Consider the following 14,806-nt stretch of genomic DNA (forward strand, 5'->3'; position numbering starts at 1 on the left):
TTTTTTCTTTTAAATTTTATTTTTAAACTTTACAATATTGTATTAGTTTTGCCAAACATCAAAATGAATCCACCACAGGTATACCCATGCTCCCCATCCTGAACCCTTCTCCCTCCTCCCTCCCCATACCCTCCCTCTGGGTCGTCCCAGTGCACCAGCCCCAAGCATCCAGTATCGTGCATCAAACCTGGACTGGCGACTCGCTTCATACATGATATTATACATGTTTCAATGCCATTCTCCCAAATCTACCCACCCTCTCCCTCTCCCACAGAGTCCATATGAAATTTAGAAAGATGGTAACAATAACCCTGTGTATGAGACAGCAAAAGAGACACTGATGTATAGAATAGTCCTTTTTTCATGTCACCTATCATGCCAACAGATAAAGTAAGAAATAAGATTCTGTCTTATTGGTGGAAGCTTACCCATCGTTCACCATGAAAACTGCCAGGCCAAGCTTTGGGGATATTAATAGAAGCATTAGCAGAGTCAGGGTAGGTAGTCCCAATCCTGCCTCCATGGCAGAAGAAGTAACATGTGGCCTTCCTCTCAGAGAGCCTCAGTTAAAGATTCACTTTGCCACCAAGACAAGTGCCACCAAGTCACCTTGTCACCTGATTGACTGTAAGCAAGGTAATAGCAAAGGGTACCAAGGGTGTTTCTGAGGAAGATCCAAAGGGTCTCTTCGCTCAACTTTCTGATCAGATCATAAAGGTGCTAATTGAGCCATCTGATTGTGACCAAGTCATGGACATTCACATAGCTAAGAACAATGAGTTTTGACTGAGTCACCTCCTTGTCTCAGTGGACTGGACAATTCAGTTACTTGGCTATCCTTTGGCAGTCCAACATTTGAGGAAACATAGTCACTTAATTCAATTTGCTACAGATGAAAACTTTTCAGTTGTCTGAAATGCATTCACACTAAAACCAGTGATGTTGCCACTGCATCAAAATTTTGTGGTGGGATACTTTCCAAGGTCAAATTCCTTATGAAGCATCCATGCTATGTTTTACCTCCTTCTCTTGAAACTTATTCATTAAGGACTAGTTAACTTTCTACTGACATATTTTTCCTTTACTACCCAACTTGGTTTGATTTCTCTCCTCATTCTTCTATATTCTTTTAAGGCTTATCCATCATTCATTCATTGACTAACTTAGCTATCTGTAAAAAAAAAAAAAAAAAGTCCACTCTCAGAGTGAAGGATACTTAAAAGTGGCTCCATTAAAGTGGAAACTAAAGTTTCATAGCAAATTACAAACAACAATACATTTGAGACTTTTCTTGAGAATTACCATTGCATATATTTAACAGGATTTAGGTTTTTATAGCCAAGCACTGATGTTTAGAATAACAAAGGCATGAATCAAAGTTTTGGGGATGAGAATAGTGGTTTTTTGTTGTTGTTTTTTACAGCAAAAGCATATGGCAGCACAAGAACAACATCTTTCATTTTATGCTTGCAACATTATAGTTAAGCAGGTTGTTTTTGGCCATCATATTTGTGAGCCTTATCAGTTTATTTGAGGACTCTGCTTTACCTTCAATAATCATCATTTATGTCCTTCTTGTTTTATCATCCTTGATGATTTGATCTTCCTCAATTGATTCACTGTTAGCATCTTATTCGGCAATGAATTTGCATCATATTCCACTGTCAAGTCCCTAAACTTTAAAAAATCCTGCATCTTTTGTAAGACTTGAAAATTTGCTTTGCAATTAATTGTTAAAGTATTCTCATGTGGTATCTGACATTTCAAAAATGCAACAATCCGCAAGAAGCTGATTATACAAATTCAAAGACATTAGCTACTCTTTTTAACAAGCATGTGGACTGGGCTGAAATTAATAAAAACTCATTCAGTTCAGTGTGGTTCTTTTTTTTTTTTTTTGTAGGGTTATTCAATCAAAGGACACTAAGTACAGTCATTGTGACAACAGAGACAGGATTAGGACCTTGGATTTCTTGACATGAAAAAAGTCTCTTCTTACCGGAAAAAAAGAACAAATAATGCAGTCCAGTGATTATCAGAAAAGCCCCCAGACCAACAGCAACAGCATACCCTGGGAACTTATTAAAACTTATTAGAAATGGAAATTCATAGGTTACCGATTCAGAAACTCTATAGTAGAGCCCAGAGATCCATGTTTTAACAAACTTGCTAAACGTGCTAAAGTGTAATAGCCATTGATTCAATCCAATCTTGTATTATTGAAGCAACAAGGGCCAAGGAAAGAAAATGTGATGGAATTATTGAATTGCAAGAACAGGCAATGTGTGTTCTAATTTCATGGAGCATTCCTTCCACCCTGTATATAGCACTCTAAAATACTCCATTTATACGGGGCACACGAAGTCTGCTGTGCATTTAGAAAGGCAATGTCAAAGAATGCTCAAACTACCACACAATTGCACTCATCTCACATGCTAGTAAAGTAATGCTCAGAATTCTCCAAGCCAGACTTCAGCAATACGTGAACCGTGAACTTCCCAATGTCCAAGCTGGTTTTAGAAAAGGCAGAAGAACCAGAGATCAAATTGCCAACATCTGCTGGATCATGGAAAAAGCAAGAGAGTTCCAGAAAAACATCTATTTCTGCTTTATTGACTATGCCAAAGTCTTTGACTGTGTGGATCACAATAAACTGTGGAAAATTCTGAAAGAGATGGGAATACCAGACCACCTGACCTGCCTCTTGAGAAATCTGTATGCAGGTCAGGAAGCAACAGTTAAAACTGGACATGGAACAACAGACTGGTTCCAAATAGGAAAAGGAGTTCGTCAAGGCTGTATATTGTCACCCTGCTTATTTAACTTATATGCAGAGTACATCATGAGAAATGCTGGGCTGAAAGAAACACAAGCTGGAATCAAGATTGCTGGGAGAAATATCAATAACCTCAGATATGCAGATGACACCACCCTTATGGCAGAAAGTGAAGAGGAACTCAAAAGCCTCTTGATGAAAGTGAAAGTGGAGAGTGAAAAAGTTGGCTTAAAGCTCAACATTCAGAAAACGAAGATCATGGCATCCGGTCCCATCACTTCGTGGGAAATAGATGGGGAAACGGTGTTAGACTTTATTTTCTTGGGCTCCAAAATCACTACAGATGGTGACTGCAGCCATGAAATTAAAAGACGCTTACTCCTTGGTAGGAAACTTATGACCAACCTAGACAGCATATTCAAAAGCAGAGACATTACTTTGCCAACAAAGGTCCGTCTAGTCAAGGCTATGGTTTTTCCTGTAGTCATGTATGGATGTGAGAGTTGGACTGTGAAGAAAGCTCAGCACCGAAGAATTGATGCTTTTGAACTGTGGTGTTGGAGAAGACTCTTGAGAGTCGCTTGGACTGCAAGGAGATCCAACCAGTCCTTTTTTTTTTTTTTTAATTTACAATATTGTATTGGTTTTGCCATATATCAAAATGAATCTGCCACAGGTATACATGTGTTCCCCATCCTGAACCCTCCTCCCACCTCCCTCCTCCCTCCCCATACCATCCCTCTGGGTCGTCCCAGTGCACCAGCCCCAAGCATCCAGTATTGTGTATCGAACCTGGACTGGTGACTCATTTCATATATGATATTATACATATTTCAATGCCATTCTCCCAAATCATCCCACCCCCTCCCTCTCCCACAGAGTCCAAAAGACTGTTCTATACATCAGTGTCTCTTTAGCTGTCTCGTATACAGGGTTATTGTTACCATCTTTCTAAATTCCATATGTATGTGTTAGTATACTGTATTGGTGTTTTTCTTTCTGGCTTACTTCACTCTGTATAATAGGCTCCAGTTTCATCCACCTCATTAGAACTGATTCAAATGTATTCTTTTTAATGGCTGAGTAACACTCCATTGCATATATGTACCACAGCTTTCTTATCCATTCATCTGCTGATGGACTTCTAGGTTGCTTCCATGTCCTGGCTATTATAAACAGTGCTGCAATGAACATTGGGGTACACATGTCTCTTTCAATTCTGGTTTCCTCAGTGTGTATGCCCAGCAGTGGGATTGCTGGATCATAAGGCAGTTCTATTTCCAGTTTTTCAAGGAATCTCCACACTGTTCTCCATAGTGGCTGTACTAGTTTGCATTCCCACCAACAGTGTAAGAGGGTTCCCTTTTCTCCACACCCTCTCCAGCATTTATTGCTTGTAGACTTTTGGATCACAGCCATTCTGACTGGTGTAAAATGGTACCTCATAGTGGTTTTGATTTGCATTTCTCTGATAATGAGTGATGTTGAGCATCTTTTCATGTGTTTGTTAGCCATCTGTATGTCTTCTTTGGAGAAATGTCTATTTAGTTCTTTGGCCCATTTTTTGATTGGGTCATTTATTTTTCTGGAACTGAGCTGTAGGAGTTGCTTGTATATTTTCTGAAGGAGATCAGCCCTGGGATTTCTTTGGAAGGAATGATGCTGAAGCTGAAACTCCAGTACTTTGGCCACCTCATGCGAAGAGTTGACTCATTGGAAAAGACTCTGACGCTGGGAGGGATTGGGGGCAGGAGGAGAAGGGGATGACAGAGGATGAGATGGCTGGATGGCGTCACTGACTCTATGGACGTGAGTCTGAGTGAACTCCCGGAGTTGGTGATGGACAGGATGGCCTGGCGTGCTGTGATTCATGGGGTCACAAAGAGTCGGACACAACTGAGTGACTGAACTGAACTGAACTGTTCTATGAATAGTTTTATCATCTCTATTTTACAAATGAGAAAATGCTCAGAGGGAGTAGGGTGTACAAGGTGTCATTTAATAAGGGATGGATCCTGGATTCAATTTCATTTTTTTGAAACTTCAAATTTTGTGTTTTTAACCTAACTACAGCATCTCTTATACCTAACTGCACTATAAATTCATAAAGGCAGAGATTTACCTTATTCGTATTTTTTTTGTCACAATATTTGAGTCATATTTACAGGGGCTGGCTCTCCCCTTGGTGAAGGAAGTAGAAGAGTATTTTGGAGAAAGACTATTTGCTGTCTATAGTGCTGTAGCCACAGTTGATTGCATTCCCTTCTTTTCTGGGCTTCTCGGGTGGTGCTAGTGGTAAAGAATCTGCCTTTAATGTAGGCGACTCAGGTTTGAACCCTGGGTGGGGAAGATACCCTGGAGGAGGGCATGGCAACCCACTCCAGTATTCTTGCCTGGAAAAATTTCATGGACAGGGGAGCCTGGCAGGCTACAGTCCATGGTGTTGCAAAGAATCAGACATGATTGAAGTGACTTAGCACACACTCCCTTTCTAAACTTCAGCAACAAAGCAAAAAGTCAACCTACCTATTTATCAGCTTGGCCAGAAAGGCTATTTTTATTCTTCATTGTTATGTATAAAATGCTTCTGCTTGTTGTATATTTGGGGGCTGTTGTTTAGATTTTTTAAAATATTTTAAGTGGTGTTCATTTATTATACTTGAGGCTGCAGGCTATGTTAGCAAGTAGTACAATTTTAGAAATCTGCAAAAAAAAAAATTAAATGCCATGTGGTAAAAGAATATGTTAAAATATAGATTCTCAACATAGAAGTACATTTTCCTTCTAAAAAAAGTGTTAATTATTTGCAGTAGTCATCAATAACTGCTAATACTTAGAGCTTACTCTTTTCTAGGATGTGAACTAGGCACTTTTTTTATGTAGTACTTCTATAATTCTCATAGTAATCTTATGATGTTCATATTGTTTTTTCCCCATTTTATACAGGATGAAACCAACTTTCAGAGACTAAATAAACTGCATAAAATGACACAGTCTACAAAATTCAGCCACTGGAGCTGAATCCTGGAGACAGATTCACCACCTTCTAGAATGCAGAAACCACCACCGTCTACTGTTTCTCAAAGCAGGGACTTCCACAGCCCTGCCCAAGCCTTAGTAGCTCCTTCTTGCTATCAAATATGTAGGCTGGTAAGAGAAGGTCCCACAATCTACCACTTTACAGATTTATTTCATGCTTATAACTTTTACACTGCTATTCTTCAAGTCATGGGATGTTTCCATGTACATTTGCCATTTTCCACCTCTAGGTGATTCTCCCCCTCCTCCACCTCTGGTACAGTTTCTCCTCTCCCATCTCAGCTGATTCCAGCATGATCTAACTCTATTCAGTCCAATGAGAGTTTTGAACTGTAGCACCAATAATATAACTCATCGCCCTGACCTGCATCAAAACGGGGAAGATGTGAACACACTCCCAATGGTCTGACCTGTATCCATGGAAGCCAGCAGTGGTGGTGTGGAGTTTAGTGATGCTCTTGTTCTTAACCTCTGTACTGCTTCTAAGTTCACCAGCTGGCAGGACCTCCATGGGCCACATGAGTGAGCAAGACAGTGTTGGAACAGAATGGCGATAAGGCTGCTAATCTGCCAGAGGACAGGCCACACAAATTCAGACCACAGATGTAGCAAAATCATTTTCAGATTCTTACCCTGTGCTCCAATTTCTCTGGAATGTCCCCGATTTTTCTTTTTATCACTACCTCTCAATTGGCACCTACACTCATTATCTTGTGTTGCTGTCATTCCCCCAGGTGTTCATATCATAGCTCATGTCGTAAACGAGGAAATAAAGGAATAATTTCTTTAATGCAAAAATTTTAAAAAGGCGCTTTGAAATCAATGAAACAATTGGGCAAATTGGAAAACATGCGAAGGCAATTTAGAGAAAGCCAAATAGCACAAGATGCTCAGCCTCAAGTGTATTTAAAGAAAAGAAAATTTTAAAAACGTTTAACATTTTCCTTGGGATCTGACCTTTTCCAGTCCTGTGGCCACTGCTGAGTTTCCCAAATTTGCTGGCATATTGAGTGCAGCACTTTCACAGCATCATCTTTCAGGATTTGAAATAGCTCAACTGGAATTCCATCACCTCCACTAGCTTTGTTCGTAGTGATGCTTTCTAAGGCCCACTTGACTTCACATTCCAGGATGTCTGGCTCTAGGTCAGTGATCACACCATCATGATTATCTTGGTCATGAAGATCTTTTTTGTACAGTTCTTCTGTGTATTCTTGCCACCTCTTCTTAATATCTTCTGCTTCTGTTAGGTCCATACTATTTCTGTCCTTTATAGAGCCCATCTTTGCATGAAATGTTCCTTTGGTACTCTGATTTTCTTGAAGAGATCTCTAGTCTTTCCCATTCTGTTGTTTTCCTCTATTTCTTTGCCCTGATAGCTGAGGAAGGCTTTCTTATCTCTTTTTGCTATTCTTTGGAATTCTGCATTCACATGCTTATATCTTTCCTTTTCTCCTTTGTTTTTCACTTCTCTGCTCTTCACAGCTATTTGTAAGGCCTCCCCAGACAGCCATTTTGCTTTTTTGCATTTCTTTTCCATGGGGATGGTCTTGATCCCTGTCTCCTGTACAATGTCACGAACCTCAGTTCATAGTTTATCAGGCACTCTATCTATCAGACTAGGCCCTTAAATCTATTTCTCACTTCCACTGTATAATTATAAGGGATCTGATTTAGGTCATACGTGAATGGTCTTCCAGATATTCAAGCTGGTTTTAGAAAAGGCAGAGGAACCAGAGATCAAATTGCCAACATTTGCTGGATCATGGAAAAAGCAAGAGAGTTCCAAAAAAACATCTATTTCTGCTTTATTGACTATGCCAAAGCCTTTGACTGTGTGGACCACAATAAACTGTGGAAAATTCTGAAAGAGATGGGAATACCAGACCACCTGACCTGCCTCTTGAGAAATCTGTACACAGGTCAGGAAGCATCAGTTAGAACTGGACATGGAACAACAGACTGGTTTCAAATAGGAAAAGGAGTATGTTAAGGCTGTATACTGTCACCCTGCTTATTTACCTTATATGCAGAGTACATCATGAGAAACGCTGGGCTGGAAGAACAACAAGCTGGAATCAAGATTGCCAGGAGAAATATCAATAACCTCAGATATTCAGATGACACCACCCTTATGGCAGAAAGTGAAGAGGAACTAAAAAGCCTCCTGATGAAAGTGAAAGAGGAGAGTGAAAAGGTTGGCTTAAAGCTCAACATTCAGAAAATGAAGATCATGGCATCCGGTCCCATCACTTCATGGGAAATAGATGGGGAAACAGTGGAAACAGTGGCTGACTTTATTTTTCTGGGCTCCAAAATCACTGCAGATGGTGACGGCAGCCATGAAGTTAAAAGACACTTACTCCTTGGTAGGAAACTTATGACCAACCTAGATAGCATATTCAAAAGCAGAGACATTACTTTGCCAACAAAGGTCTGTCTAGTCAAGGCTATGGTTTTTCCTGTGGTCATATATGGATGTGAGAGTTGGACTGTGCCGAAGTCATATATGGACTGTGAGAGCTGAGTGCCGAAGAATTGATGCTTTTGAACTGTGGTGTTTGAGAAGACTCTTGAGAGTCCCCTGGCTGCAAGGAGATCCAACCAGTCCATTCTGAAGGAGATCAGCCCTGGGTGTTCTTTGGAAGGAATGATGCTAAAGCTGAAACTCCAGTACTTTGGCCACCTCGTGCGAAGAGTTGACTCATTGGAAAAGACTCTGATGCTGGGAGGAATTGGGGGCAGGCGGAGAAGGGGACAACAGAGGATGAGATGGCTGGATGGCATCACTGACTCGATGGACGTGAGTCTGAGTGAACTCCAGGGGTTGGTGATGGACAGGGAGGCCTGGTGTACTGTGATTCATGGGGTCACAAAGAGTCAGACTTGACTGAGCCACTGAACTGAACTGAACATTTTCTACCTATCTAATTGATAAGATACCTTAAAATATTGTAATGCTCACAACTGACAAACTAATGAGATACTTGGTATATACTACTGCTGAGTGTGTGTGCGCTACATATTGTGTGTATGTGTGTGCTAGTCCCTTCAGTTGTGTCCAACTCTTTGCGATACTATGGACTGTAGCCTGCCAGGCTCCTCTGTCCATGGGATTCTCCAGGTAAGAATACTGGAGTGGCTTGTCATGCCCTCCTCCAGAGGATCTTCCTGACCCAAGGATCGAACCCACTTCTCTTACATCTCCTGCATTGGTAAGCAGATTCTTTACCACTAGAGTACAATACCCATAGGTAATGCTGGTCCATTTTTTGCATTTTATGTATTTTTATCTCAATATAAGAAATTTTGGCACAACACACACAGGACAATTATACAGTATTTATCAAAAATTTAAATGCACATATTCTTCTGTCCAGAGATTACAGTGCTGGTGATTTTCCTATGACTCTCTTCTTACAAAGATGCTAAATATAAAAAGGAATGTGTAATGAAAAATTATTCTCAATAGCTTAAAGCTGGAAATAACCTATAAATTCTTTCATACATAACTAAATATTTAATACTAAATACCCAACTAAACCCCTTCTTGGCACACAAATTCCAAAGAAATGATTTTACAAAAGTTGTGACCAGCTTTTTGTAAATCAGTTCGTGATTAGCTTTTAATTTAGAATCCAAAGGAGACTTCCAAGCTGGGTGGGGTCCAAAAAGAGTGGCCTCAGAAGAATAAACAGAATGATTCTGGAGATGGAAGACTCTTCATCTTCCAGGCTCTTTAGTACTCCTGGTCTCAGTGTATAACCGCTTCTGCTCCCACATGCTGCTCTCCATGCTTGTGGTGCTTTTGCAGTCATTTGCAGACAGGCATAGAGCACTGAAAATCTGAACCAGAGAGCAAGCATGTCCCCAGGTGACGTTGAACAAAAGGACACTCTGCCTTCCTGTGTCAGTTCTCATCCTAGAAACAAGAATCCTTTCACAGTCTGTTGATTCCTATGTTTTCCACATTTTTGTGCTTGTATTTGCTGCTATCACTGTTTAAAAGAGTCCCCCTGAGCAGAGTGCTAAAGTATGTCTAGTGTTCCTAAGCACAAGAGAGCTGTGGTGTGCCTCATGGAGGAAGCAAGTGCGTAAGGTAAGCTCTGTACTGCCATGAGTTACATCACTGTGGATTGTGAATTCAATGCTGATCAATTAACGATATACATTAAACATGAGGTCTCTGAACAGAAGCACACATCAAACAAGCTTCTATATTGATCAGTTGATGAAAATTCTGTGACCAGAGCCTGTAGGGAATTAAATCTTTATTCCCCTTAGGGGTAATGGTTTTATCATGAAGTCAGTGTTCCTGGCAACTATGTAGAACCTAACTACCACAGCACAGAAAAAAGAACAAGTTTCCAAGTATCCTGTAGGAATACAGAGCATCACTGAGCTGAGAGTTATTTCTTGTGGGGTCTGTGTAAGAGATGAACAGACCCCACCACTGAGACTTGGTAGGTGGAGGGTAAAAAGGCAGCCCTTTTCAAGGGCTGCTGCTACTGCTACTGCTGCTAAGTCGCTTCAGTCGTGTCCGACTCTGTGCGACCCCATAGACGGCAGCCCACCAGGCTCCCCCGTCCCTGGGATTCTCCAGGCAAGAACACTGGAGTGGGTTGCCATTTCCTTCTCCAATGCAGGCAAGTGAAAAGTGAAAGTGAAGTCGCTCAGTCGTGTCCGACCCTCAGCGACCCCATGGACTGCGGCCTACCAGGCTCCTCCGTCCACGGGATTTTCCAGGCAAGACTGCTGGAGTGGGGTGCCATTGCTAGATGGAGAATAAGGGCCACATTTCATATTAATAGCACCCTTAGGGTGGAGATGGTCCAAGACAGCCAGAATATCTATCTGAATGGGTCCTGTGCTGTAAGGAGGGAAGAAGTTCTGCACATGCTGATAGAAGATTATCTCCCAGATTTATACTTTAAATTTAAATAGGCCAGAAATTTTATATATATATATATACACACACACATATATATACACATATATAATATATATTATACATAATGCAGATGAAATGATCTGTAGACTAAAATTATATCTATATACACATTTCCTATAAACCCATGCAATATTTTTTAGAAAGATGCACAAAAATAATATTTTAAAAAATAACTTTAGACTATAAGCTTTGTCAAGGCAGGGAATATATCTGTCTTCTCTCAGTTATGTTCTGTGCCCAGCCTGCTGTCTTATGTATATTATATGCTTTTCGGTATTTACTGAATGACTAGGTCATTGACCAAAAATGAGAAGGGGGGAATGTCAGGGGGATTTTTTGTTGTTGTTGTTGTATTTTTGTATTCTCTGTTGGTAGCACCTGTTAACATGAATACAGACCACATTCAGAATTTTTTTAAAAAATCTTATGATTACACTCATTTACCCTTCAAAGGCTGTTAAGCCCCTTTCAATGTCAAAACCATAGTTTTAATTCTTTGATAATTATTCCATCTCATCCCATTCCTCTCTCTAATCCATAGAGACAGAATGGTTTCTCTAAAAATCATGTTGGGACTAAACTTCAGCTGTAGCTTATCTGACCAGAGGTAGATGCTTGACACCATCTAAGCCAACCTGATTGTCTCTTGTAAATGTGAACTTGTATGCACTTGAAAGTTTATACACTGGTATCCATGGAGCCAGAATCATAAGTTTCATATGTAGGAGTTATCGATATCTACCGTGGGCTCTGAGTAACAAGGCAAGGCAATTGTTTGAGAAAGAAGGATGGGGAAGACAAGCAGAGAGAAGCCTAGAAGCCATGAGAGGCAGAGAGGGGATACTAAAGGCTCTTGACATCTGTGTATTTTCAGTCTCTTTTTGATGACCCGTTGTATCCCCTCTTAGATTCTTTAAGATACTTCTATATTGTAACAAAATTAACATTATTTAGTCACTTTGAGATGGTTTCTGTTAAATAGATACTTTAGGATTCTGACCCATACATTTCCCCACTGTTTCAGTGATAAACACCGAGCATCACTGTCTGTATACAAAGCCATAGACAAGACATTTCAATATTTGGCCCTCATCAGCCTCTGCATCCTATTCTCCTCTTACTCCCTTACTTTTTCCCTCCCTGCACTGCCCTAGGGTCTGCTGGCTCAGATGGTAAAGAATCTGCCTTCCAACGCAGAAACCCTGGGTTTGATCCCTGGAACAGGAAGATACCCTGGAGAAGGGTATGGTTGCCCACTCCAGTATTCTTGCCTGGAGAATTTCCATGAACAGTGGAGCCTGGCAGGCTGCAGTCCATGGGGGTCACAAAGCGCTGGACACAACTAAGCAACTAATATTACTACTACCACTCCACCCCTTCCTATTGGGTTCACATCGATTCAGTTCAGCATTCATCTCTTAGGAGAAGCTTTATACAGCCATTGCAGCCACCACCTCCACCACCAGCTCTGTGCCTAGATGACAAGGCGCGTGTGCCTCCCTCTATGAGACAGGCACTCAACACACTGTAAACATTAGTCTTCCACATGCTTGATGCACCTACTCAACTGTAGCTTCCTTGAGGATGGGATCCTCTTCATTTGCAGCTTTATCATCAGTGTTTAACATGGTTCATGCCTCTCACATTCAATCTGTGTTTACTGAATGAATTATTCTTACTGTAACCATGCCCTACAAAATCTTAGATTTCCATAGAAGTTTCATATTTCATTACAATATCTAATAAAACACCTGAACAGTGAAAAATAGGCCAACCTGATACTGTTGCGTGCTCTGTAGTTTGAACTCAAGATACATGTAGGATTGGTGGGTTCTGTGACCGCACACAGACTTTAACTCAGGATACACCAAATCAGAAAACCCCAGGAGAAATGAGCTAATTACAATTAATTTCAAGCTGTGACTATGACAACCAGACATCAGACAATAGAAACAACTCTCATAACCGCAGGCTTTTCATAGTTACAGAAAATCCTCTTGAATCCAAAAGATAAAAATGGTCAGAAATCTATCAAATCAAGATAATTATTTTCTCCCTACTTTAACCAAGTTGTTGCACTTTAATCTTTTTCACACACTGCTTCACTTCATGACTAGATCTAATCTCCTCAATCCTCCTGGTTTTAGAGATGGGGAAATGCAGATACAGATAGAAGTGGTGAGACTAAGTTGAAAGAGCCAATTAGCAGATGAGCTGAGAATAGAACTCACTGCTTGCAACTTCCTCTTTTGATCCAAACTGGTTTCCCTCATCTTTCATAGAGAGTTTGTAGCTCGATCTCAGTGTCCTGAGCCTGAGTGCACCTAGAATTTAATCTTACAGACTTGCCAAGCTCTAGCCCCTGGATAGAAGAGGTATGCAAAAGCAAGAAGAAATTTTATTGGAAACCAATCTCACAGGCAGAAATCAAAATGACATCAGCTACAATAAATAACTGCAGTGTACTCTTGAAGTAAAGGTTGGCTGTGTCTCGAGCGAGGTCAACTTATGGCATCCACAAGAAATAAATATAAGACAGCTTATCTTTTTGAAAGCAGGAGAGTATAAAAACACAATTGCCAGAATGGGAGAAAATTGAAGCTGATTTCCATGGCAACAAAAGAGTTACGCAGATGAAATAGGGGCACATAAAAATCTATGTACGAAACATTAAAGGGAGAAAAATGGAAAGTAAACAGGGGATTGGCATTCATCAAAAATGTCCCCAGCGAGGCAACCTCCACCAATGTTCCTCGAGTTTGGGATTCAGGAAAGAAACACTTCCAACTAGAAATCCCAGGTCTGGCTACTGCAATCTATAAATGCCCTGGTGGTCATGGTTGGTCATGGTCCCTCTATGCTAGTATGTGTGGTGGGGGAGACTATTTATCATTTGGGTATTTCTTGCAGCAAACTCTGATAGATTCATTGACTCTCTAGGACTCGGTGGTCCCCAATCTTTTTGGCATCAGGAACCAGTTTTGTAGAGGATATTTTTTTCCATTGACTGGGGTTGGAGTGATGGTTTAGGAATGATTCAACATTACAACTCATTGTGCACTTTATTTCTATTATTGTTACATCAGCTCCACCTCAGATCAACAGGAATTAAATCCCTGAGGTTGGGGACCCCTGCATCTAGGTAAAAGATTTGGTGTGAGGTTATCAGACACCTTCCTAAAGTTAGAAACCTCTCAAAACTGTTACTTTTCTCTATTCTTCTATCCTCATCTTAGTTCAGGTTCCCATATTACCATGCTGTGTGAGGTCTTTCCCCATGCAGGTATGTTTGACATCCTGCTGACTTTATTTTTCTAAAGCCAATCTGTGTCTGGATCCACTGAAAGCCCTTACTATGGATCCTGACTGCCAAACTCCACAGCTTGCCACACCAGCTCTTCATGCTTAAAGGGCATATAAAAATCTATGTATGATACAGTAAAGGGAGAAAAATGGAAAGTAAACAACATGGGATTGGCATTCATCAGAAATTCTCACCTCATGTCATGTGCCCAGCACTCAGAACCTACTTTTCCCAACAATGTCATCTTTTGCGGGCCTCCCATCTTTGCACACACTGCTCTCCTTGTCTGCAACATCTATCTCTCCTCGGTTCGCCGTCCCTCTCCCTCTCTTGTCCAGCATTCCCTAACTGAGAGCAGCAGGCCCTCTTCCTGGAGTCCTCTGCTAACTGCTCCACCCCCCTCAATGGCCCAGATGTTTCCGATAAGATGCTCCCCTGGCACCCTCTGCAAATGCTTGATTACAAATGCTTATTATACTATATTGCAATCGCCAGCTCACTTGCCAGTCTCCCCTGCTAGGTTGTGAGCGTGTCGTGATTTATCTGTCATCATAGCCCCAGTGTCTGGCAAACAATACACATTCAATATACACTTATGGACTGAAATGAACTAAAGATAAATATATCCCCCATGAGTGTTTGCCCAGGTTCCTGTTGCATGCCATCCCTAGCTTGAAGTTCATCTGCTCTAATAAAACCCCAATCCCACTCTTAAATAGTTCAAGCATGTAGTAAG

Source organism: Bos mutus, chromosome 7 (genome assembly GCF_027580195.1).
Source record: "Bos mutus isolate GX-2022 chromosome 7, NWIPB_WYAK_1.1, whole genome shotgun sequence".
Classification (NCBI taxonomy): Eukaryota; Metazoa; Chordata; class Mammalia; order Artiodactyla; family Bovidae; genus Bos; species Bos mutus.